This window comes from Athene noctua, chromosome 32, assembly GCF_965140245.1.
Source record: "Athene noctua chromosome 32, bAthNoc1.hap1.1, whole genome shotgun sequence".
NCBI lineage: Eukaryota > Metazoa > Chordata > Aves > Strigiformes > Strigidae > Athene > Athene noctua.
Window position 1 is genome coordinate 1226818 of NC_134068.1, and position 27305 is coordinate 1254122.

Here is a 27305-nt window from a genome sequence, read left to right on the forward strand (position 1 = left end):
TCCCTGGCTGTCAGTAACGCAGCCAACCCTGTGCTGAGGACATCTGGGGCTCGTCTGCTGTTCGTAGTGGAGGTTTCGGGCCCTTTTTCAGAGATGTCCCCGCTCTGTAAGTGACGGCTTTACTGACCAGAGGGCAGGAGGCACTTTGGGAGTGGCCCCTTCTGATGGAGGCTGGAGAGCTCTGCTCTTCTGTCCTGGCCGTCAGGCCGTGGCTTTCCCAGTGCTCCCATCTCTCAGCTCAGCTCTGCTTTCTGTCATTAGGACACAGCTTTGATTTGCCAGGGCTGAGGGAATTGGGACGTCCCCTACTGCCCATCTGCACGAGACACACCCCTCTAGCAAGGGACAGGACAACCTCACACATACAGAAAGTGAAACCACCCGCTAATTACTCCATGGGAATGCAGCAGGCAGAGCTTTTTGTCCAGACTGCGCTCGTGCTGCTGTTAGCGTCAGGAGCCCAGAGCTTCCAGCACGGCATCTTCCTCCCCGTTCCCCTCCCTGCCCTGGGCAGATCTCTGTTTCAGGTCTGTCCCTGCTGTTTCATGAGCTGTGCCCTCTAGGCGTGGTTGTCGAGTGTTAGGACAGACTTTGGGTGTTGTGTTGCGTGGTGTTACACAGCAGTGGTTGTGTCAGTCAGATGTGGACAAGTCCAAAGTGCAGATGTGCGATGACAAGTGCCCGTTATCTGGCCCCGACTCCAGGAGAACTGAACCCCTTCAGCCTTCTCATTGCGCGTGTGTGTGCATGCACGTGCCACCAAGCTGTCTGCGTGTCACATCGATTTTTCCTATCCCCTCTGTGGCCCTGATGTGACAGTCTTCTCCATGCCGGGTGGCTCTGAGCACCTTCCTCTGTGAACAGGCTGGGGTCAGCCCTTTGGAGGGACTCTTTCCCTTTGTGCCCGACGTGGCTGCCTGCAGCCTCACTTTGCAGGTGGCAGGCATGGAAGTCCTTGCCTTGCACAGGAGACTGAATTGGACTGCAGCCTGTTTAGCTGGGAAATTCGGCAACTTTATTTCAAGAACTAAGTCAGCCTGAGCGTTTGTGTGTGCTCAGAGGAGTGTGGGCAGGACCGAGCAGGCCTTTGACACTGAGGCTGCCTTTGGGTCCGCAGGCAGTGAGCGTCCCAGCAGGAGATGGCCCTGGTCCGCTGCCGCCTGCGCTGGATCCTCTTCCTCCTGTTGCTCAAGCCCTTTTTGCCTTTAGGATCTGCAGGAGCTCCTGCAGCCGGGTAAAGGATTGCAGCAACTTCTGGAGGGGAAAGGGGCAGGAGGTAGACCAGCCCCACTGTGCTGGTGTTGGGCTGGGCCTCTGAAAAGGAGCTGAGGCGGTGAGAGAAGGACTCCATGCCCATGATGTTGGTGCAGCCCTTGGTGTCGAATACAGTCCCATCTGTTGCAGGATCCAGTGGTAGTAGTGCTGAGTCGAGGTGTACATTCCATGCCGTTTCGCTCTGGCGCAGCCTCTCCCCCAGCTGCTCACCCCAACGAGCCAGAAGTAGTCAGCACTCTTGTCTTTGCAGACGAGAGGAACACCGCTGTCACCCTGCAATGGAGGAATGAGGGTCATGGTGGTGTCGGGTGGCTGCTGGCAGCACTAGGGCCGGCTCCTTCTCTCTGCCAGCACCCCTCAGAGCTGTGCCCGCGGCACAGAGGCCCTGCTCAGGTGCTGAGGGTGACTGGACCTTGTCTGGGAGGGGGTGGTGGGCCCATGGGGTAGGACTCACGCTCATCTCTGCACAGCCATGCTGGCCGGGTGCAAGAGGGATGTTCCAGGGCTGGGAGCTGGACCTCAGGGCTGCCAGGAGCGCTGGGTGGGCTTTCTGGGCAGAGTCCCGGGCCTCTGGGCAAGTGGGGCCCTGGGCAAGGACCTGCAGCTGGGGAAGGGGAGCCCCAGCAGCGGTGGGGACTCTGCGGTGGTGGGAGGGCGACTGGCCAAGCAAAGACCGTGCTGGGGAGTGTCTGGGCAGCTGTAGGGGGCTACCGGTGCCACTGGGCGTTGCCTTGTCGCAGGCTCCTACCTGGCAGGTGTCAATGCCGCCCTGCAGGTAGCCATCGCAGAGGTTGTGGGGGTGGACGGCTCCGCGGTACCACTGGCTGCTGTTGCAGAGGTTGAGTTCGATGAGGCGGACCTGGGCCTCCTGCGGGACGTCCGTTGGTCCTGCGGCTGCGAGCACAGAAAGGAATTAATGCCAGGCAGCAGGTTGCCAGGTCTCCCGCCCTGTCTGGGGGAACCCCTCTATTCCCTGGGGTTTGGCTTTGTAGCCTGACAGGCGCTGCCCCAGCATTGCCTGGCTCTCTTGCCACGGGCCCCAGGCCAGGCCCATCTCTCTACGGGCACACGTCCCCACAGGCGGGCTCTGGCTCTCGCCTCCGCTGTCAGGAAACCCAGCCCGCCTCCCCGTGTGCCGAGCTCGCACTCAGGATGCGAACACTCTTTGTGAAATCACCTCTCGCCATCGTGGCCCCCCAGCCGCTGACGTAGCGCATTGTCAGCTCCGACACTCGCAGCCAGCTGTCGGGCACGCAGGGCAGAGTGATGTAGTAGCCTCACTGCACGGGTTGGTCCAACTGCAGCAGCGCAACGTCGTTCCTCTTGGTGACGTTGCTGTAGCGTGGGTGAACCAGCAGCCGCTTAATGCTGCCAACTTGGGTCTCTGGGCCCGGCTGAGTCAAATGGGTGGCCCCGACCACCACGCACCACATGGTGACATGCCTGGAAGGCAGATGGGGAGAGGGCTCAGAGGGATCCCAGCCACGTGCTGCCGCAGCCCAGCAGGTCCCTGCTCTCTGTTTCACACGGGGCAGAGGAAAGCAGTGCTACGGAGGCTCAGAGTGCCCCTGCGTGCCTTGGGCTCGAGGCGTGTCGAGCTGGAGGCTATAGGAAGCCGTGGCAGGATCCCAGCTCTCTCCTGAGCAGCCTCTCAGCCGGGCTCTGCAGTGCCCAGGCACTGGGTGTACGGCAGGGAAAGGGGACGGGAGTAGCACGTGGTGCTGCGGAAGGGGGACCCGCGAGTGCCGGGGGATATCCCCGTTCCTGGCCCTCCTTCCCTGGCCTCGAGGAAGCAGTGGGCTGCTGTCAGGACCCACTCTGTGCTGATGGGAGACCCTCCACACACATGCCCCGTGCCTGCTTCCCAGGGGTCCTGGATGCTGATGATCCAGGGCCAGGCCCCTGGCAGGGTGCCTGTGGCCCCACGACGTGCGACGTGCCGTAGTGAGCAGCCATGGGCCGGAGCCCACAGGTCCCCCTGTAACCAGAAACCCATCACCCTCCTGCTCGACGGCTCGCGGCTCTCCCTGCTGGAGGTCAGCCCTCTGCCCTCCCCACAAGGTTCTGCATGGATCGTGAGGCCAGGGAACCCCGGGGGGTGGACAGGAGGCATCTGCCCCATTTCGGCTTTAGCCCCGCAGGCGAGTTGTGCCAGCAGCCCGGGTGTGGCCACAGGGGAGGCAGAAGCTGGGGTCGGACACGCCCGGCAGACCCCGCTGAATGCCCTGCCCAGGGGACGGGGGTGTGCAGGAGTTTATAAACTGGTCCCCTTGTGCCCCTGCAGCCTCCTCCTCTCCACTGTTAGCTCATTTGGACTTGACCTCCACACATCATCATCCTTTCTGCAAAGCTATCTCCGGCATCAGGACACACTTTTAGGACTTTCACATGATTGTGCCTTAACAAAGATTGATGGGTCTGTAGGTTCTCCAAGTTAGCAAGGGACACGTGGGCTTCAATTTACTGAGGAACCGTTCATTTTCTCCCCAGCATTATTTCCGTAGGGTCAAAAGGTAGAGGTGCTTCTCCCAGCTGAGTCATATCCAACCAGAGGAACCCCATTGCTCAGAAGAAGGCTGTGATGAAAGGTCACTCCTTGTGTTGGTAAAGGCCAAGCTGGAAATTAAACCACTACTTATTAAAATAATATTTGTACCTATTCTGGGCAATGCCATTGCTCTAATATCCAGAACTGATCCTGTGCTGAATTAGAGGCATGCACTTGCTGCTGTCCTTCTACATGGAGACGAGTGCCATGGATTTGATATTGCTCGGAGTAAGAGGAAGGACCCAGTAATTGCTGGAGGTCTGAACTGGGAGCTGCAGCTCCACTGGAGAACTGACGGCACTGATCCCACTCAGGGCTTCTCGCCACTCTAAGATTAAGATGGCTAAGGGAACATTATTTTGGCCCAGCTTTTATCTTAGCTACTCTATCGAGAAAAGCGGCCAAGAAGAGAACTGAATGCAAATTATTCTCTTCTGTAACACAGACATGGCTGTCAGGAAAAGGACCCAAACACAACCAGGACAGCATGGGATCATTTTTATTCTCAGATAACCTTAACTGGATTCCTGCTCAGTCAGGAGAATGCAGTTCAGGAGCTTATTTACCAGCCATCACACTCTTTAACTCCATCCTTGGCTTCATCCCTAGCAAGGAGAACAATGAGATTAATCCCTTTGCAGAGAGGATCAAAAGAGTCCAGGCATCATCATCCATCTTGCCACGGAAAAGACACTTCCTCAGCAGATAGACAATAGAAACCGGTTGCTAAACTGTTTGTATCCTTTCCTCACCCTCATAAAAGATGTAAGATCCGCAACTTAGTCAAAAAGTCACAGACAGGCAAAGGAGAACCGTTACTGTTGAGCTTCGCTCTCTGTTGGTTCCTGCAACATCTCATCTCACCGAGAGCGCTGAGCGAGTGTCCTGATTAAATAATAATAAACCTTGCTGCCTTTAATCATTGGGTTTTATCATTAATAACAAGGTTCAAAACTCCAGGCTGCCATTTGTAAAGGGCGCACAGAAAACGTGAAGTAGCGTTATGCTTCATCTGAGGAATACGATCCCTTTCCCAGAAGGGCCAAACAGCCTCAAAGTGCTCAAGGACAGTCAAGGACAACTCAAGCTGTGGAGAAAAGACAAGCTCATTTTATTTCCATGGAGAATAAGCCTGGGCAGACCAGGCATAGAGGTAGAGCTAGCTTCCCGAGGCACACAAAGCTGAATCCTCTGAAGGCATCAGGTGCCTGCATGGGAATTTAGGCTGCCCTGACTCCCACAGATGCCTTGGCAACAGGAGGCACCTAAAGATCTGGGACTGTGGCCAAAGCAGACCAGCTGCCTTGGCCAAAAGCCACAGGGGATTGGGGCTAAGAAAGGTGACCCTAATTCAGGCTCTAGCTTCACACCTGCAACCTTGACCTTCCTCTTCATAAGCACATTTACCCCTGCTGTGGACACAGGACAGTAAAATGAAAGAGAAGACCAAGACCCGGAACAGTCACCTTCACTAGACAGGAATAACTGCATCTACTACAGCACCACCACCCTGATGGGGAAACCTGTTGGTTTGGAATAAAAGCTTATAGGAGAATAGTGTTTTCTCTAAAGGTGTCCATGATGCTAAACAAACATTTTAAGGACAGGAACTGTGGCTTTTTTCCACCCATAATTAACAGTGTTTTCAGAGCTTTTACACAAACCATTTAGGGGTTGTTAACTAAAAATCTGCCTCGTTACTTTTACTGTTTAACACTTTCAATTTCTCCTTTCTTTTCTGGCTTATGCATTTCTATTGAAACTCCCCTCTTTTCATCTCAGTCTGCAGCCCATGTGCAGCGCAGAATAAAACTTTACACCCTTGAGAGAAAAAGTAAAAAAAAAAAATAAAAATAAATAGAGAGGACAGAAATAATCTTGAAGAAATAATCTTCACTAAGGTTGGAATGCGACCTGGCAGGAAGAGGAGGGAAGCGTGACTCCTGCAGCAGTGTTTTTAAGATGACAGGAAAAGTAAGAGACTTCAGAGAAAAAGGTGTGCTGTAAGGAGGCAATTTAGCCATGACCACAGCCTCAGAGGGAGCAGAAACAGTGCCTGAGGAATGGAAACCAAAGCGTGGATAGTCACGGCGCTGTGGAACCAGAGATGGAAGGCTCTACCGTTCCATCATTAGAACAAGGAAAGCAATTAACCCCCCCTCAGAGCAAAGTCCGTTTGCCCTGACTGACGAGAAGAAGCAGGTTCTTTCCCATATTCAGTGGTTGAGAATAGAAACAGCTCGGAGACAAGCACTAGCGACTGCAGCTCTATTCTTTGAGACTCTTCCTCTCCACGGCACAGGAAAGGCTCTTTCTGGGGAGCCGGTTTGAGACCCCGAACCCAGCACCTGCACCTCAGGACCATACTGAACATAACAGTGCAAACCCAAAACAACTTCCAATTCACGTTCTCAAGTTGTAGCTTGAAAAACGCAACTCCTGCCATAACATCTCCTCCACTGCACTCGGCTCTCTCCTGAAGAAGAGTGAGAGCACGCACTAGAGACACTCGCACAGCAGCGTGGAGTTCACGACAGAAGTTTGGGAAAACTGTGGCAGAAGAGTTGTAACAGGGATCTAAAGGGCATTTGGTACAGTTTGCTGAAGCAAGTTCAAATGCTTGCTCTTCTGTACACAGAAACCACAAGCTGAAGTCCATCAGCTCCCCTCTCTGCTCTGAACCCCTCTGACCCTGCGCAAGTCCAGAACCAGACTCAAGGTTTCAGCATCAGCCTACTGCAGCTTCTCCAGGGTGGCTTAAACCAGGCTGGATTTAGGTATCAAATGAGCATCAAGGAACTCCAGCCCCCAACTGTGATGTGTTCTTTCTAATTATCTTCACTCCAGTGAAGCAACCACCAGCAGGGCAGCAGGGAACAGACACAGTCGCACCTCAGCCAGCAGCAGCTTTCTGTCAGGTCTTCAGAACCTTCACAAGATGAAGAAACTAACGACCATATGCTCAGAAAGCATTGTCATGAGGAGCACAACAGGCACATCGAATCATTGAAATCTAACTACTGCCAAGTCCTGTAAAAAGCTCCAACAAAAAAAGCCCTCCCAGCCTGCTTCGCACTAAGTTTTTCATTTCCCAGGTTAAAAGAAGTTTTACATTATCATCACCACCTGCCCTCCACTAAAACCGTCCTTTCTCCGCAGATGGGTGAGGCCCACTCTCCTTAATAAATCCTCACATAGAGAAGAGAAGGAACAGAAACAGCAACTCCGTACACATTGGGTATTTCCTCTGCAATCACGTAGCCTTGGGACATCTTCCATAATTCCCCTCAGTCTGCATTGTAACAACCTTGAGAAGAACTTTCTGTCATTCTTTCTGTCTGTTTTCTAGCTTTTAACCCTTTGATATTATCCAACTAGGGTTAAGTTCTTGAAGAGCCTTCAGTTTCTTCAAGGGGCATGGTTTTTTCCTCCCCTTTCTAAAAGCATTCATTACTCCGCTGTTCAACCACACTGCTGTTCTCTGAAAGGATTTTAGCTATGGTTTTGACAGGTGGTAAAACATTTACTCTGAACTGCTCACACAAGGTCTTTGAACAGTCTCCAAGCCTCCTGCAAGCCTTGTACCCTCTGCCCCTCCCGCTCATTCCCTGTTAACAAGCTTTCTCCACTTCAAAAAGAAAACCCCACCAACAGTGTAGTCTTAAGGGACTTGGGGGCTGTTTCATGACTGTAAAGCATTGAGTTGGAGTACATTTGGTCTCTACAACTGAACAGCTGTTTCCTCGTTACCTCTTGAGCCAGGTCCTGTACACAGCTGACAACCAGCAGAGTTACATGTCCCTTGTGGGTTCTCTGCTTGACGGCTCAAGGAGCTGTCAGTCCGGGGGCCTAAATACATTTAAACAAACTGTCATGACATTCAATCAGTCTACGCGGGTTAAACTGAAGTCTCCTGTTATCACTAAGAGCAATTTCAAAGGAAAAGTTTAATGAAACTGTAGTCATGACCTCTTCCCCTTGCCAGCTCTGTCAGGTCTCCCAGCCAAGGAACTTCTCTGCTTTTAAATCAAGTGGAATCTTTGGACTCATACTTTCCACTTCCTTCTCTTGCTGTGTTACTGTAGAAGAAACATCTGGGGATAAAAATGCAATTATTTCTCTCCCTCCTCTTTATCTCCCTAAGAAATGAATGCTTCTGAATCACAGCAGGCCCACCATACTACTCTTAAAGCAAGAGAAGACATGTTTGGTAAGACGCCCCTACAAACCTTCTGCTTCCATCTGCCTAGTTATTTTCCTGATCCAGTTAGTGGTGCAGAGAATTAAACCTCAGCCTTCAAGACCAACAGCTCCCAGGAGACCACTCCAGATATAATACTATTTAAATATGAAACAGCTCCTGTCCTCAGCTAGAGCTCCTCAGCTACAGCTGAGGAGGCATAAACCAGAGAAAAGTTGTAATTACTAGGAGGGATTAAGAATTAATAAAAAAACGTAAAGGTTTTGATACCCGAGAGGCTCCCAGCTCAGGGGAGATGCTGGTCACAGGCCACTGCCATCCAGGAGAGCTCAAAGGGTCTCTCTTGGGGTTGCAACTTACAGGGTCCAAGATAATTGACTTTTGTCAGATCCCTTTTGCTCACGCCCAGCTCAAACAACAAAGTATTCTGGTGCCTTCCAGCAGTCGCACAAGAACTTGAACAACGGGCAACTCTGTTATTGTTCTCATCTGACCCCATCCCAGGCACACCTGTGCCAGGCCCTTGGGAGATGATGGGCTGGTATAACCGTTTCCAAGCAATCGGGAGGGCAGGAGCCAGGCTCGTTAAGAGGTGCCTTAATGTTATCAGTCCTTATCTCCACAGATGGGTGTATTGCTCGGGGGAGGTGGCTGGAATCACACCTGGCACCAAGCAGCCCAACAAGGAGGGGCGGGGAGGGGGGAGAACTGCACCACCACAATCCACCCCGTGACTAAAATCAGTTTATCTTGTCCATAGAGTGGCAGTGTGGCTGCCTCTTGCCTTTATGCCTATCAACAGAGGATGCCACAATCCAATTATAATTGGAGGGGATTTTGTCTTTGATTAGCGTCTATCAAAAAAAAAAATTATTTGTGGGAAGTATACACACAGAGATACTTCTGTAACTGCGTAATCTGTCTAACCATCCCCCAAACCCTAGTATACAAAACTACTAACCAGTCCTATAAGCAGTAAACAAAGTTAGAATTAGGAAAATCATGACCGGGTGAAACGTGGAATTAAACAGTCCTGTGCCTGTTGGTGACCACCCAAAAAAAGCTTTCCCACCATCGATGCTCCCCATTCTTTTTGACTCTCACTAGAACTTGGTGTATTTCTTTTATATCATGCTGGACCGTGATAAGAGTCTTTTGTCCATTTTTAAAAGCAGTTTGAAAGGCAAAGAGCAGAGCCTACCTGGAGCCATCTTGGACCAAAGCTGGCCAGCCAGATCCTACTCAGGGTTGTCTTTGATCCTGGCCTGCCACTCACAGACTAATTAGAGCCCAGTTGGACACCACCTGGCCACCCAGAGGACACGTAGAACCTGCCTGGAGCAGAGGTAATCCTGCCAGGGCCTACCCAGAGCCCTTGTGGCCTACTGCCAGCTAGCCAGAGACTACTTGCAGCCCTCTTGGACCAAAGCTGGCCAGACAGATCCTACTCAGAGTTCTCCTTGAGAACAGCCTGGCACCCAGAGCCTACTTAGAGCTCACTTGGACACAAGCTGGCCAGCCAGAGGCAATTCAGAGTCTGCCTAGACCACAACTCAGCCAGCCAGAGCTTACTCAGAGCCGCCTGGGAGCCCAGCTTGCCAGGCAGAGCCTACTCAGAGACCTTTGGGCCTTCAGGCTGCCAGCCAGAGCCTACCTGGAGCCCTTGGTATAGGCCCCTGAGACCCCAAACGCTAAACACTGGCTAAGAAAGCAATTTTAGATACACAAATCTAATTTCCTTCAGTGTTTAAGGAACTGAGTGAACTGCTCCTCCATCCTGGATACCAGCTCTTGCTACAAGGAGGATTCATTTCCCTGCATCTTGCATGCGGCTCCTGCTTCAAATACTGAGATGAATCAGCAGATCCTGTCCTAGAGGAATAGGTAACCCTGTTCAGATCCTCTCTGCATCACACAGCCCCAATTTGTCTCTGCAGATTAAGGACCAGAAGCAAAATAGAAACAAAACAAAGAATAAGGTGATATAAACTCTTGGATTTGGAGGCCTGGTATCCCCGTACCAAAAGACAAGTCCCAAGACACCCGGGCTAAAGGATTGTTCCTTCAAGTACAAGAGGTCCTACAGGAAACCCCCTTGTTTTCTCCGGGATTTGGTTACCAGAAAGCTGCCCACCAGCCCCTGGCCAGAAGAGCACACATCCTAATTAAAGGCAACATGTAAAAGCCCCAAACAACAAAAGTAGAGATTCATTGGTGGCATCTGGCAAGTGACAAAGATACAGCAGCTTTTGGTAACGATTCCTTGAAGGGAAAGCCAGAGTTGATAGGCATCCCCGCTGGGAGGCTCTTACAGAGGAGAGTGTTAAACAGCGTCAGCTGGCAGCTTTGAGCATTGTCTGGGAAATGTCAAACCCTGTCAAGGTACCACAGAGCTCTCTGCAGCCAGGCCCAGCGAGGGACTCCTGTGGGCTCAGATCTGAGAACACAGAGCGATGGGCCACCAGCCCTGCCGACAGAAAACACCTTCTGAGCAGCGGGCGCAGAGAGTACAGCGCCCTCAAACCACCAAAGCAGCCAGGTCAGCCCCCGGACACCCAGCATCTCCCCGCAGCACCTGCAGCCACGTCTGCAGCCCAGCCCTGCTGTCAGGAGTCCTCTCGGGCTGGGCGGGTCAGCGCCCGTATGTGGGGGTGCTGATGTCACCGTTTCCACGGTGACCCACCAAGGGTGTCCCTGCCCAGATATGGGGGTGTGTTGTCACAACGTACATGGTGACACCACCAAAGCTGTCCCTGCCCACATATAGGGGTGCTGATGTCACAATGGCCGCTGTAACCCATGGCAACAAGCCTATAACAAGGGTCGCTGGGCTCCAGCCGTGCGTCAGTGCGACCTGGGAGGTGAGGAGAGGGCAGGGCACGGAAGGCGCTGGTCGGGGGCTGCCGAGGAAGGAGGGAATTCCCAAACCTCGGGGCGCTGGGGCTGTGCTGAGAGCTGACCCGCGCCCCGCCTCTCCCTCAGAGTCAGCCAAGGAGCATCTGGGAGAGACACCCCGGTGCTGCTGAAACAGGGACGCTCCCAACACTCGCTGAGGACGTGCGCCATGTCTGAGAGGCGAGAGGACGAGGCCCCCGACTCGATGGAGCAGGGTGAGAGCAAAGTTTCCCTCCCACAGCACAGCAGAGGGGCTGTCGGGGCGGTCAGCGTGGGGCCGAGCGTGGTGGCAGGGGGAGGCAGTGCCTGCGATGCCCCTTCCTCGCCACGGCCCCCAGTCCTGCCCCTCAGCCCCTCAGGGATGGAGCAGGGCCTGGGGGACAATCCCTCAGGGACGCTTCCCCCAGCCCCACAGAGGTGCTCATTCCCGCCGGCATTTGTTCTCTCCCCTCCAGCGTGCGTGCTGTGTGGCCAGAGTGCAGTGGACCAATTTCTCTATGGGCAGAAAGTAGATATGGAATTGTTCTGTGCCCATTTCTTCTGCATGGTGAGTCCCCTGGGGCACCCTCCTGCTGGCTGACATGCTCTCCCAGCCACGCTCTCCTCATCACTCATCCTCTCGTGTCTTCTCGTCTGCAGATTTTTGCCAGCAAGTTTTTTTACCATCAGGATGATGAAACAGGGGAGCTTAGAGTGGTCACTGAGGACATTCGCCACATAGTGGAGCGGGCAGTGCAGGAGGTGAGGACCTGACCATATGAAGGGGATTTGTGTCAAAGAGGATTGGGGGAGCTTATTCCAGAGCCAAGGAAAGAAATCCCAGCCCCTCCAAGCAGCTCTGGGACAAAAGCCTTGCTCCCAGCAGCTCCACAGAGCTCCAGCCCAGGAGCCTCGTGCGCCGGGCGGATCTGTGGGCTGTGGCCCAGCAGCGGCCACATCCTGCGCCGTGCCCGGAGGCGTGGGGCTGGCTGGGGAGGCCCTGAGGCTGCCGCTGATGGGGGATGCTCTTCTCGTTCCAGCGATGCTTCGTCTGCGGGGAGAGCGGGGCCGCCATCAGCTGCTGCCAGGAGGGCTGCGACCGCAGCTTCCACCTGCCCTGTGCCATCGAGGGTGAATGCATCACCCAGTACTTTCTTCCGTACAGGTACCACTTCTTCCCAACTTGCCCCCACCGAGGAAGGACTCAGCACTTCTCAACTCACCCATCCCTTCCCTCTTCCCCCCAGGTCCTTCTGCAGGGAGCACCGCCCAGAGCAGGAGGTGGAGGCAGCTCCGGAGGAGGGCACCGAGTGCCTCATCTGCCTGGAGCCTGTGGAGGACAGAAAGTCCTTCCACACCTTGGTGTGCCCGGCCTGCAAACACGCCTGGTACCACCGGGTCTGCATCCAGGTAGGAGCCGTTCCCTCGCCCCCGGGACACGGCAGGAGCTGGGCAGCACCAGGGCCTGACTCCTGCTCCTTTTGTTTCCGCTGCAGGGCCAGGGTCGGTACAACTCTATTAGTACCTTCAGATGCCCTCACTGCAGAGACAGAATTGGCTTTCTCGAGGAGATGCTCACCATGGGCATCCGAGTGCCCGTGAGGTTGGTGTCCTGCCGGCTCACAGCACAGGAGGCTGCAAGCCCTGTGCCATGCCCGGGGCTGCCCCTGCAGTCCTGCCCCTCCGCTGTCCCGTCTGCCTGGGCTTCAGCTTCACGGAGGAGCTGTAAACCAGGCAGGAGGGAGGAGAAGGGCTGCCCTGCATCGGCCCTATGCCGGAGCAGCAGGGGCTCAGCCATTTCCCTTTCTCCATCAGATTGCCATCACAGGACACTAGGCGTCCAGTCGAAGCACTAGTCCAGAGGCACAGGCGCTGCGATGCCCGTGAGTGCCTTTGTCCCACAGGCAGGGAGCACGCCGAGGAACAGGGGTAAGTTGGCAAAGCAGCACCCTGGGCTCTGCACGGGATCTATCTCGCCAAGAGCTCAGAGCAGAAGGATAACAGGAGCTGTGCTGCACCATCCCGTGCTGCGCTCACTTTGTCCTCACAGCCATGAACCCTTTTGCTTCCCCAGGCCCTGGGAAATGCTCCTGTGCAGCTCCTGCGCTGCTGTGGGCACCCACCGGCGCTGCTCCAGCGTCAGCACCACCAGGACCAGCTGGGTGTGTGAGAGCTGTGCTGGTCAGGGCACCGGTAAGAGGCAAAGCACCTTCATGCCCCTGGGCTGGGGCCAGGGCCCAGGCCCAGGCAAGGCCTGGCAGCGGGTGCCCAGTCTGGGCTTGGCAGAGCCTCTCTGCCCCAGCAGGGCTGGGGGCACCGCTCTGGCCTCTCCACTGTGGCCTCTGTGCCCCTGACCTTCCTGCTTCCCCTTACAGACTCCAGTGACAGCTCAGAGCTCGCTGGCTCTGGCAATGGCAGCGATTCAGGATCGGGGTCATCCCACCGCTCGCCAGCACCAGAGAGCAGCAGTCCCAGCTCTGGTAGCCAGGTGTCATCGGGGTCATCGGACTCCCAAGTGCTTCGGGGCAGCAGCAGCAGCTCCAGCTCACCTGGGCCCGAGCACAGGCAACGCCGCTCCCGGGTGCAACGTCTGGCGCAGACACCCTACAGCCGGCCCAGAACACGCCGGGAGAGAAGCCACGCGCCAGCACCAAGGGCTGAGGGCAGCACCCCCAGCCAGGCAGCGCTGGGGACGTCCCAGGGCTCCCCAGTGCCGGAGAGCAGCAGCCCCAGCTCCGACAGCCAGCTGCCAGCGGAGTCCTCCTGCCCCTCTCCAGCGCTCGAGAGTGGCAGCAGCTCCAGCCCCCGTGGGCCCGTGCGGAGGAGGCACCGCTCCCGCATGGAACGTCGGGCCCAAACCCCTTACAGCCGGCCCGGACGCAGACGCGGGACCAGCCGTGATCTGTCCCCAGGTGATGGATCTGATGCCCCTCCACCAGCGCAATAAAGTTGACTGTTGATCTCTGCCCTGGGAGATTCCATGCTCATTTGTCGGCTTCCTCCTCCTCTGCCTTTCTCCAGGGGCAGCGTTAGGGGCTGGGCCCAGAGGGTTTCTTCCCCCGGGGCCTGGCAGCCCCTTGCCCAGCCCTCCCTCCTTGCCGGCTGGCCTTGGCCGGCTGCCCAGTGCCATGGCCGTGTGCCTCGGGCCTCGCTGGCCCCGCAGCCGGCTCAGTCTCCCCGGGGAAGGTTCACACCAGGGGCAAAGCTACTTTTCTTGACAAGTTCTGCTCAGTGTCACGGCTGGAATTGTGACATGGAGACTGCTGTACAGAAGGGCATTCCCGTTGCCCAGCTCCGGGTCCTGTTGCCCACCCTGACTGCTGCTGTACCAGACCCATCCAACACACCATCAGCTCAGGCCACACAGAAGCTCCTAGGAAGGAATGTTGTCCCCGGCCTTCAGCAGCCCTTGGCACCTGTTCAGCCCAAGAGCAAACCTGGGCCTCTGCGCTTGCTCAGCCCCTTGTCGTGCTTTGAACTTGCCCGGCAGCCAAACCCCACGCAGCCAATCGCTCACCCTCCCCCTGCCTGGGAAATGGGGGACCAAACTGCAGGGACAAATTGCTCACCACCTGCCCGCTGATACCCGCCCCTGCCCAGCCAGTGATCCCCAAAAACCGAGACCCCGCAATCGCAGTCCCAGATGCAAGAGAGAACCTCCTGCTTCCCAGCCGCCCCTCCTTGACACCCTGAGCATGACGTTACAGGAGATGGGATATGCCACTGGCGAATTTGGTGCTCTGGCTGCGCCCCCTCCGAGACCTTGATCTCTTACATTAACCCCTGTATGATCAGCATTCTTCTCATAGCAAATCCCGTACGCAATCCAAAACACGGCGTTATTCTGGCTACTAAGAAGATAAATCATCCTTATCCCAGCTGAAACCAGGACTGGCTCCACCCCTTACGTTATGCTCAGGTTTCCAGTACATGCTAAGGAATCCCCATCCCATTCCCTGCTCTCAAATGTCTCCACAGATCTCATTCCCTTCATCTATGGGCCATCCCTCCAAAATGTGCAGGGAGATCATTTAGTCCATAACTCCGGCTTCCATCTCTCATGACAGTCTTTTAAGGCAGGAGGGACGAGGCAGAGTTGGCTCCGTCGGTGGAGCGGGTGACCTTGGGCTCAGCGGGACAATGGCATGAAGTCTCTGCCACAAGTGGAGCTGGTGCCTCTGGCGCGGTCCCTGCTCACAGTCTGCAGGCCGAAGGTGTCCATCTGCAGGGCGCTGCTGGGCACCAGGTGCTGCAATCAGCCCTGACCCTACCAAAGTTCATCTTTTCTATTCATGTGAGGTCGTTAGTATAAGATCTGTCATCCAGAGAGATGATGTGATGCAATAACTGGCCTGTCATAGAATCACATAATCATTCAGGTTGGAAAAATACCCTTGGCATCATCACGTCCAACCATCAGCCCAAGTCTACAAAGTTCTCCCCTACACCATATCCCCCAACATCTCATCTAAACGACCCTTAAACACATCCAGGGATGGCGACTCCACCACGTCCCTGGGCAGCTTCTTCCATTGTCTAACCACTGTTTCTGTGAAAATGTTTTCCTCACGTCCACTCTGAACCTCCCCTGTTGCAGTTTAAAGCCATTCCCTCTTGTTCTGTCACTAATTCCCTGTGAGAAGAGACCAGCACCAACCTCTCTACAATGTCCTTTCAGGGAGCTGTAGAGAGTGATGAGTTCTCCCCTCAGCCTTCTCCTCCTCACACTCAACACTCCCGGCTCCTTCAATGGCTCCTCACAGGATTTATTCTCCAGGCCCTTCCCCAGCCTCGTTGCCCTCCTCTGCCCTTGCTCCAGCACCTCAAGATCTCTCTCGTATTGAGGTGCCCAAACCTGGACCCAACACTCCAGGTGTGGCCTCACCAGTGCAGAGCACAGGGGGACTGTCACCTCCCTCCTTCTGCTGGTCACATTATTTCTAATACAAGCCAGGATGCCCTTGGCTTCCTTGGCCACCTGGGCACACTGCCGGCTCATGTTCAGCTGATTATCAATGAGAACCCCCAGATCCTTCTCTCCCAGACAGCTCCAGCCACTTCTCCCCATCCTGTAGCCATGCAGGGCGTGGTTGTGGCCCAAGGGCAGGACCTGGCACTTGGCCTTGTTGAAGCTCATCCCGTTGACACTGGCCACCGATCCAATCTATCCAAGTCTCTCGGCAGAGCCTCCCTGTCCTCATGCAGATCGACACTCCCGCTGCACTTGGTGTCACCTGCAAACTCACTGATGATCCACACTCTGTGTCCTTATCAAGATCATCAGTAAAGTTGTTCATCAGAATTTGTCTCAATTCCAAGCCCTGAGGTCACCACTTATGACCGGCCGCCAGCTGGATTTAGCTCCACTGACCTCCCCTCTCTGGGACCGTCCATCCAGCCCGTGCTTGACCCAGCAGACCGTTCCTCCTCCAGGCCATGGGCAGCCAGTTTTTCTATGAGAATTCTGTGGGGAACTGTGTCAAATGCTTTTTGAAAATCCACGTAGACAATATCCACAGCTTTTCCCTCGCCCAGTAGTCGGGTCATTCTGTTGTAGAAGGAGATCAGGTTTGCCAGGCAGGACCTGCCATTCATAACCCCATGCTGACTGGGCCTGATCCCCTAGCTGTCCATTATACGACTTGTAATGGCACCCGAGGTGACCTGCTCCATGACCTTCCCTGGCACCGAGGGCACACTGACAGGTCTATAGTTTCCTGTAACTCCTTTCTGCCTCTCTTGTAGATGGGTGTCACATTTGCCACCCTCCAGTCCAGTGGGACCTCCCCAGTTAGCCATGACCTCAGGTAAATCATGGACAGCGGCTTCGCGAGCACATCTGCCAACTCCCTCGGCACCCTTGGGTGTAACCCATCCGCTCCCACAGACTTGTGTGCATCCAAGGGGTGCAGCAGGTCTCTGACCACCTCCTGTTCCACTGTGCTGAGCTCAGCCTGCTTCCCTCCCCATCTCCCAGCTCCTGAGGCTGGGTGTCCGGGGAATAGCCAGTTCCACTGCTAAAGACTGAGGCAAATTAGGCCCTGAGCACGTCAGCCTTTTCCTCATCCTCACTTACCATGTTTCCCTCAGCACCCTGTAAAGGAGGGAGATTTTCCCTAATCCTCCTTTTCCTGTTAATGAATTTATAGAAACATTTTTTATTATCTTTAAACGCTCTAGCCAGGTCGAGCTCTGGCTGCGCTAAATGCCACAAGTGGTCCTTCCCCCCAAATTCTACGGGAGACGAGAAAAAAACCCTGATGTGCTTTACCTGGTCCAACACACCTTGGTTGGCATTTGCAGGTTCTGGCATCACTTGGCAGCTCCATTTGCAGTGGGACGGGTCTCCTTGGCTTGTGTCTCCACAGCCAATCGGCCATCCCAAGGCCCAGCAGGTCCAGTACCTCTCCTGCAGGGCACTGGCACACACCAACATCTGGTCCTGTGACCGGAAGCAAAGGAGAGGAAGATTAGAAAAAACAGCAACTCCAAGTGGGACACAGGGAAGGGACAAACCCAGGCCGTGACATGCATCTCAGCCTCAGCCCACAGGAGCCTCAGGCACAGTCACAGCAGCGGCAAAGCACCACAGCGTGTTCAGAAGCAGTGCTGGGGAAAGGGCAGCTTGCTTTCCTTATGCCTTGTGCAGCACTGAAGGGACAAGCTGGTCTCCTCGCCACTGCCCGGCCAGCGGGTGCAGCTCCCTGCAGCACACGGCTGTGCCAAGGGGTGCTGGGGCAGCCTGAAGGCACCAGCTCCGCTGGGCGAGGAAGTTACAAGCCTGCGGCAACACTGCCCACGGGCAGTGAGCATGGCCAGCACAGCCCAAAGCCCCACAGCTACAGTGATCTTTGAAAGGGCACTTCCTTCAGCCCTGCTGCTCCTGCAAGGTGAACAGGTACCACGTGCCTTTACATAGGGGTGACTGCAGCAAATGGGTGCAGACTCGGTCTGCTCCAGGCAGATAAGGTACTCTAAAGTGCTAACGTCTGCCCCGGGGCCTTTTCAGTAAGAAGCCCTTGGAGACACAGGCTGCCACACTTGTGCCAGCCAGAAGAGGAGAGGTCAGCATGTCAGTGATTCTGGCTGAACTGCCTCTCGTCACAAAGTCGGGAGGAAGAGTTTCATTTTTTTGGTGCTACATCTCTTTGTGCTTCCCTTTCCTGGAAAAACTCAAGGTGATGGTTGGAGCAGTAACACAGAAAGGGCACGTCCCAGGCTCCATCAGGGTCCCTACGCTATAGGAATGGGAAGGTCTGGTCCCCCAACGCCACCCGCAGCTCCCTGCAGGGGGAGCAGGGGGTTACCTGGGAAGCACCGATGCCTGTTCCACGACCTGCTCTGTCAGCTGAGGACAGACAGAGCAAGTCCGAGATGGACATCCAGACAGACGGGGGCTTGTACAAACCAAGGAGCTTCAGCCAGAAAATACTGAAGAGAGGCCAGAGTCCCAAACAACCTGAGAGTAGAGCATGTGATAAATGGGATGATGGAAAGGAGGAAAAGGGTTCCCGAAGCCCCCAAGGCTTTTCCACGGGGCAGGAAAAGTCAGAGAGCAGGTAGCATTGCTGAGAGTCAGGGCAGCTGTAAGTGAGCCCAGCTCATGGGCTCAGAAAAGCAGAGCTGTAACTCGTACTGAGCGACAAGATTTGCTCAGCTAAGATGTGTCAAACACTCAGTAAAAGAGCAGTTCTGCTTTGGCCTGTGGTTTTTTTTCCCACTGGATGAATAATCTTTTCTATCGAGATGCAATCAGGAACCCAACTCCAATTTGCTGGGAACAGCCTTTCCTCTGATCAGGAACCTGGAAATCTCAGCTCAGCCACTCACAAGTTTCTAGCTCGCAGGGAGATGCTTAGAACAGCGCCGCAGATCAGACACCACAAGCAGTCACTGCAAAAATCAGGGAAAACCAGAGCTGCTGCTTGCCAGCAGAGCAGTTTAGCTGAGGAGCAGAGCAAAGGATCCTCCTGTCGCTGATCCCTTGACAGTCTGCAGCTGCTTTCCATCCCTCATCGCCACCCAGAGTGAGAAGGCTGAAGGGGTTCAGTTCTCCTGGAGTCGGGGCCAGATAACGGGCACTTGTCACCGCACATCTGCACTTGGGACTTGTCCACATCTGACTGACACAGCCACTGCTGTGTAACACAACGCAACACAACACCCAAAGTCTGTCCTAACACTCGACAACCACGCCTAGAGGGCACAGCTCATGAAACAGCAGGGACAGACCTGAAACAGAGATCTGCCCAGGGCAGGGAGGGGAACGGGGAGGAAGATGCCGTGCTGGAAGCTCTGGGCTCCTGACGCTAACAGCAGCGCGGGCGCAGTCTGGACAAAAAGCTCTGCCTGCTGCATTCCCATGGAGTAATTAGCGGGTGGTTTCACTTTCTGTATGTGTGAGGTTGTCCTGTCCCTTGCTAGAGGGGTGTGTCTCGTGCAGATGGGCAGTAGGGGACGTCCCAATTCCCTCAGCCCTGGCAAATCAAAGCTGTGTCCTAATGACAGAAAGCAGAGCTGAGCTGAGAGATGGGAGCACTGGGAAAGCCACGGCCTGACGGCCAGGACAGAAGAGCAGAGCTCTCCAGCCTCCATCAGAAGGGGCCACTCCCAAAGTGCCTCCTGCCCTCTGGTCAGTAAAGCCGTCACTTACAGAGCGGGGACATCTCTGAAAAAGGGCCCGAAACCTCCACTACGAACAGCAGACGAGCCCCAGATGTCCTCAGCACAGGGTTGGCTGCGTTACTGACAGCCAGGGAATTCACTAAACGCAGTTTGACTCATTTGCCTGCTTCATCTAGAGCACTTTTAAATCCCCATACACTGATCCAAGGTGCCAGAGGTATTTTAACCCTTGAGAACCCAAGGGTGCTAAACCCTGGTTAAGAAAGCAATTTTAAATGTGCAAATCTCTCTTCCTTCAGTGTGTAAGGAACGGTGAATGAACTGCTCATCCAGCCCGGCTACCAGCTCTTGCTACAAGGAGGATACATTGGGCTCCATCTTGCTTAAAATACTGAGCTGAATCAGCAGATCCTGTCCTGGAGGAAGAGGGGACCCTGCCCTGAACCTCTGTGCAGCCCCAAACTGCTGCTGCAGGTTAAGGGCCAGAAGCAGAACACAAAGAGACCAAAGAATAAGCTGATATAAACTGCTGGATTTGGAGGCCTGGTATCCCCGTACCAAAAGACCCTGGGCTAAAGGATTGTTCCTTCAAGTACAAGAGGTCCTACAGTCAACGCCCTTGTTTTCTCCAGGGTTTGGTCACCAGAGAGCTGCCCACCAGCCCCGGGACAGAAGAGCACATCTCCCTCCCGGGGGGGCAGCTCTCACTGCCACACTGCTGCCCAGGGAGGACAGGGTCAAGACAGCTGCAAAAAGTTCATGGGACTTCTCAAAGCTGAAAAAAAAGGAAAGAGAAATTAACCAAGATCTTTTTGCCAGGTTGTCTGTGACAAGAGCCGTCAGAACATGAATGGGTGATGGACAGCTGCGGAGAACTGTCAGGATTCGACAAAAGAGTTCAGACAGCATGAAATCAGAATGAGAATGAATATTCACCAAAAAAATCACTTAGTCGTTTGATCTGCCCATGAGGTACCTCTGTGTCACAGGGTAAATATCCCATTCCGCTGCCCAGAGCCAGACCAAGAGCACTCCTTTCCCGAAGATGACTGCCACAGGCCGCGGCAGGGTGAGGATGGACACCATCTCTTCTCCAGCTGGTGAACCTGGGGAAGAGGAGCTCCCTCGGGTCCGACACAAGGACTCCGGCAGGTGTTCGAGCGGGCGGTGCTGCTCACGCTCAGCTATGGCCGGATGGGCTCATGGGCTTGTCAGAGCCACAGCGGCAGCTAAATCCAAACCTCAGCCACCCCGACCTTCCTCATCTGCTCTGGTTTCATAGAGGTAATGTGAGTTTGGAAAATAACTCCACACCACTCAGCTTTTGTGCCAGGGATCCCATCTTCAGTAGGGTTGTCCCTCTTTCCTTACGGAAAATGCAAAGGGCAGTGGGGAGACGGAGCAACTTGTTTCCCATCCCCGGGGAGCATTTGTTCAGCCCTCCAGCACTGGGAAGCAAATTATCTCTTGGTGCGAGGCCACAGAGTCCAGCACAATTCTGCCAGCAAAGAGCTTGGCCCAGGTCTCCCTTCGTGATCCCTGATTTCTAACAAGCATCCCATTGCTGACCCGGGATTCAGGAAAGGGGCACCCACACAGCTGAGGAGACCCAGGCTCCCGCTCCCTCCTCCTGCCTTCCACAGCAGGCCTAACACCCAGGGAAAAAAAGATCTGGGAGACATCAGACATAACATCTCCTTTAGTCTTACAGCTCCCCTGTTCTTTCCCCCATGTCATTACGGTCAAAGTAGAAGGCACTTGGTGTCCCCCCTGCGGGTCCATTCTCCACAAGGTTTGGAAGGGCAGCTCGGCAGCAGAGCTCCATGGAAATGGAGCCAGCTCTGAGATCTGCATCCCCAAGCTCAGTGGCAAGTGGGCAAGCCAAGTCTTGACAAAACGTCAGTCTTCCCCAAGAAGCCACCAAGGACACAATCCCCGTGCCCTCTGCCCTGTGCTCTAGCAATTCCCTTTGTCACATCCAAGGTCCGCGGTGTCTGACGGTGCGGTTCGACTGCTGGAAGCTGGTGGCTACGGTTCAGGTAGCTGTGCGTTTGGACAGGCACAGCCTCGTCCCGCTGGGGCTCTGCTGTGACAGCCCAGAGCCAGACGTCTGTCCACGCTGACACAGGGGAGATGTAGTCCCCAACTAGCACCCCCAGCACACAGCACTAACAGACAATTCTTAAAGAATTCCCATTTCTTCTTAGCAAGGAGGGGTGTGTTTTCATACAACGGCTTTCCCGCCAGCTCACTACAGCACATCAGTGGTCTGCACTTCACTCCCTTCCCAGTACTTGCTGACAGACCACGCTGGGAACAGATTTCCCAGGTCAGAAAAATCAGAGCCACGTAAGACACATTTGCTTTCATCTCCTGCCTCAACAACAACTTGTGCCAGGACTGCGTGGTTAAAACTGATGCCAGGTTTATGGTACGGGATGTCCCACTGGGGATCACGGATGGGGCAGCAGCAGAGGGTGCCACCAATGTTCTGGCTGCCCTGAACAAGTCCCAGACTCTGCCACAAGCACCGTAGGACCATAAAAGAGACAATCCCTGACCCAGAATAATCATGAACTGTGTTATAAGCTTGAACTCAGATGAAGACATCTAGTTTTACCCTTAAGGAATACTTTATCCTGAAGGATCACAAAAATTGAGCAGACCAACCTCAGACAAAAGGCCAAGGCTAGAAAGGGACACCCTAAGACACAGTCAGAGAGACCCTGGCTGTAGTGAGGGAATAAACAAGTCACACAAAGGCAAAATCCCTCTGCCATTTACTTTCCAGAAATCCGCAACAACGGAGATTTAGTCCACTATCCCAGGGCTTGTCTACACAACAACCTCTGCAGCCCGGGGCACTGCAGCCCTGCATTCGAGTACGTGCACACCCAGGGTGTGCAGGCTGGCAGCTGGAACCTTTGCATACTTGTCTCTCCATGGCTGCTGGAACATTCTGGCTCCCCAACCCTACGCCCTGGTTCTGCAGTAACTCCCCATACGGGCAAACTACAGTTTCAGGCACATCCCACTGCCTGCCCAGGATGGAATCCCCAAAGTGCCACTGTTCCCTATTCCGTTTTCCCGCAGGAAACAATGGGATAGCGAGGAATGTGTGCAGGCCCTTCGGCAATGCACGCAGCCGAGCCACACAGGAGCAGCTGCTGTGACGTGGGAGATGCTGAGACACAAGCGAGACCTCTGGGGCTGTCAGCTGCCAACTCAACACCTGGCAGTGACAGAAGTGGTAAAGGACATTCTAACTGCTCTTAAAATACCAAAATGCCAAACCTCTTCCTGCCAAGATACTGAGTTTCTCCAATAAGCTGGAGGTTAAAAACAATCCTGCCAAATCACTGATGATTTCATCAAATATACAGAGAGCTCGAGGCTGAAGGCTCTATTTTGCTTGACAAGCAAAGCAGACGCACTGAGAGGGAGGGAGGAAAATACATTAAGGACAGACTGAGTGAGAGGGTATCAGAAAACATCTTGATTTTTCAGAAATTCTTCTTTATGATCTCAAAAGCGTATGCAAGTGTGATGGCTTGACTTTGGATAAACGCCAGGTGTCCACCACGTCGCTCTATCACTTCCCCCCCGCCCCTTTTCCCCTTGTTTTCTCAACAGGGCAAAGAGGGGAAAGAAGATAAACCAACCCCTGTGGGTAAAACAAAAGCAGTTTTAATATAAGCAAAGCAAAGCAAAGATCTGCACGCGGAAGCAAAAGCAAACAGATTTATTCTCTCCTTCCCATGGACAGGCGCTGTGGGGCCTTCTCAGGAAGCGGGGCTCCAATACGCGGAGTGGTTGCCTCGGAGGACCAAGGGTGACCCCATCCCCTTCCTCCTTTCTCCCAGCTTTATACTGAGCAGACGTCACATGGTATGGAATATCCCTTGGGTCGGTTCGGGTCAGCTGTCCTGGCTGTGTCCCCTCCCAAGATCTTGCCCACCCCGTCCCACTGGGGGAAATGTCAGAAAGAGCCTTGGTGCTGTGTGAGCACTGCTCAGCAGCAGCCACCACACCAGGGTGCTGCCAACACCCTGCAGCTCCCAGCATAAACCACAGCACCGTGAGGGCTGTTACAGGGGAAAACCGATTCCAGTTCAGCCAGACCCAGCACAAAGGCACGTAGGGGCAATCTTTGCCTGGCTGCTCTTGCCAAAACCAACTGGAGGTCGACAAAACTCAGCACTAGGGTGGGCCTGCACTATCAGCACACACACAAACGTGTCTCACCCCAAGGAAACAAGTCCCCCGCCCTCAGAAACCTGCAGGAGGTGGGTTTGGTAGCCACTACACCCAAAGGCACTGGTTAGAAACTGTAACCAAGGCACAGCCAAGACACCAATCTAAAATCACAGAGCAGTAAAAATTCAGCTTTGGTCTAGAAAAAAGCCCCACCACTATTCTGCACGGTTTCTCTATCGCTGGATCAGTTGTATCAGGACTCGTTGTACCAGTACAACGTTTGAAGGCTTCACCACATGCCAGACTTCATCAGCGTCACGCACGATGGACAGCACTTCCCATCTCCAAAGCACACACCGATGTGAAGGGATGTCGCCTGCAGGAAACGTGACCAGGGACACCCGGCACAGCGACTGCAAGGCCAGAACAAGCAGTGACCCGGGATGGGAACAGCTGGCCAGGGAGCAGCCCTGCAGGAACAGGCCTGGGAGCCGCAGGGAACCAGAAGCTGGATGCACACCCTGTCTCATAAAATGACAGCAAAGGTCCCCGGGCTCTCTGAGCCGGAGCAGAGCCTCCAAGGCACGAGCAGCCACCCCTCAGCTCTGCCCAGCACTGAGGAGGCTGCTGGGCACTCGGCTCCACGGGAGCCAGCTCACGGGCTGATCCACCGGCAATCTAGGAAGGGCCACGGACACTTAGGAGAAGTTTGGGGCCAACAGAACCGTCCAGTCTTGGGAGGAACTGGGGTCTGCATTTCTGCAGCAGAGCACCAAAGAGACACAGCACAAAGACAGCCAGGAAGCTGAGGAGCAGCAGCTCTGCTGAACGTCGGCCGTGAGCAAGGTGGGAAACAGCAGATTCCAACAGCAGCAGGGACGCTCCAGGTTAGAGCTCAGGGAAAACTTTCCCGTGAAAAGGCTGATGGAGCCCTGGCAGAGGGTGCTTACGGGAGAGGTGGAGACTGCTGAGGATGAAACAAACATCTTGCAAGAAGAACACGAGCACACCTGACCCTGCTTGAGGCCAGACGAGGCGACAGCCCACGGCCCCGTCCGAGCCCACGGAGCTGCGTGTGGCAGCCCTGAGCCTCCCCACGGGGCCCTGCAGAGACACTGCAGAAGGACAGAGCTCACCCCGCTGACCTGGGACAGAAACGCAGACACGTGCCCAGGAGACCTCCGGGCACAAGGGCAAAATTCTCAGGCCACTGAACAAACCTCAAAACCAGAGGCTTACTGAACTGTTTACCTGCCCCTCCTTTTAGAATTCCTCCACACACACAGTTTTAATCTAACTCCAGGAATGTGAAGTATGTGTAAGAATATATTCTTACAGCTGTTATCTCCATACTACAGGTTTAACAGTGAACTCTGTACACTGCCTTAGAACTCCAAAATTAATTCCCACACTCCTCCTACTTTCTTATTTCTTCACACACACACACACACACACACACACCCATCCCCATGGAATTATACTGAAAAGCAAGATAAACAAAGATGATCAGATGAAGGCCACAAGCTGAAACATGAGAGATCTGCTATCAGCAGGGTTAAATACATCAGGGAGGAAGGAGATACATTGACAGCTGAAAGGTTTGTTCCTTTGAGTTTGTTTTTACTGCACATTTTCTGCTAGATCCACTTTTGAGAAAGTCAGGGTGCAATAAACAGAGTCATTCTCTGTGGGGGTTATTGATGAGGAAAAAAAGTAGTTATAATAGTATTGATTTGGGGTGAACTGGTAAAAAGGGACAATCAATAGAGCTGAGTCAGATATAAACCAGGAGGAGTCACACCAGTCATGACAGGAGTGTTACAGGAGCCAAATCCTGGTACCAGCTGGGAAGGGAAGAAGCTCTAAGTGGGATCCCCAGTGTAAGCCTGACTTTATATCGTGCCTGACTTCTGAGCACAACCACACGGGAAAATAACAGCAATAACAACTTCACAACAGCCATGATGGAGTATCTGTCACTGGGTATTTCACCCACGCACCATTGCTCAGTGTGCTGCCTTCTCCTAGACTCTGACCCCAAAAAATCACTCTTGGAAAGATCCTAAAACGCCTCACAAACGGGGTTTGACACAGAAGTCGTGACACCCCCAAGGTGCACGGCAGCGGTGTTAGTAACGGTCAGCATCCCACCAGAACTCCCTGCAGGCTGTGATGAACCCTGCTGCATCCCGGGGAGACAGAAACCCTGCCCTGGAGAACCTCTGGCACCGATCAGCTACAGAAACGGATGGACAAGGCCCTCTGAGGTCCTCTCCGGCTGTTCCTGTCAGTCCACGCTCCGTGACAGAAACCCCCTGGGTCAGAGCTGCCCGGGCTGAGGCGTTCACGGGAGGAAACGCTGCCATAAGCTCCGGCAGGAGCAGCAGCCCGGGCAGTTTGTCTCCGGGCTCTGTCTGCCATTAGCGATGGGATTCACCCACCAAATGGCTTCTTCCCCCCCACAAATATCCAGCCCCATGCCGGGGGAGGGACGGGGAGCTGCTCCCAGTGCCCCGGCCCAGTCCCTCCGACAGCAGAGCAGCTGACCTGAGGGCTGTCCCAGCAGCCCCAGTCCCATTCCGGAACCCACCCGAAGCCCTTTGTCACTAACGGCCCCGCTGGAGATCCCTCAGGGCTCGGGATCTGCAGCGAGAGGCAAAACGGCATTAACCCGGCCCCATCCGCCGGGGCCGCTGCTCCCCCGGGCGGGCTGAAGGACGGTGCCTCCCAGCCCCGAACCGCCGCTCCCCCCCTTTCAGCTCCCCGGGAATTCAGCACCACGAGTCACCGGACAGGCCGCGGGGCCGCGGGGGGGGGAAGCCGCTTTTCTCTGTTTTTTTTCCCGTTTCCCGCCCAAAGCTCCCGCCGCTCCGGGGTCCCGCTGTACTCACCCCGAGCGGCTGCTCCCGCGCAGGGGCCGGGCGAGGCTCCCTCCTCCCGGGGGTGCCCGCGGGGGGGCCGGGGGGGGCAGGACGGAGCGGCGCTTCGCTCCCGCGGAGGGCGCCGGGCGCGGGGGGGGCGGTTTCCCCGCCGCCTCCTCCCGGCGCCGGGGCTGCGGCAGCGGCGGGCGGACGGGGGGCGCTTCTCGGCGCGGGGCCGGGACGCAGCTTCCGCCCGGCAAAGGCGGCCGGTCCGCCGGCGCCGGCACCGAGAGAGCCGCTCCGCTCCCTCCGCCCCGCCCCGCTCCCTCTGCCAGCCACACGGCAGCTGGGACAGCCTGCGATGTGACGAGCACGGTGACGTCCCTGCGAGGAAATCCGCCACAGGCCATGGCAGAGAACAGCAGGAGCTCAGCCAGGGCAGGAGGAAGGAGGCCTCTGCCAAAAGCCTGGGCAGGGGCTGACGGGGAGAGGTGGCGCAGGAACGCAGCGCTGCTGCCTCTGTCCTCACGCCCGCTTCCGTCACAGACGTGTTCTCACCCAAAGGGAACGTGGTGCTGCCATTGCGGGCCAGGACGGGGCGTGAAAAGAACACGCTGGCTCCCAGCAGTAAGATGACCACGTTAGTGTCAACATTCCCAGGATATTCAAAATTCCCCAAATTCTCAAACACAATTGTAAGGAGCCACAGGACCGAGGACTTCAT

General features: G+C 55.0%; 1 pseudogene; it reads right to left on the minus strand.

Annotated features, from left to right (window-relative positions):
- Positions 1-1188: 1188 nt before the first annotated feature.
- On the minus strand, positions 1189-27305 carry LOC141972325 (acrosin-like; annotated as a pseudogene).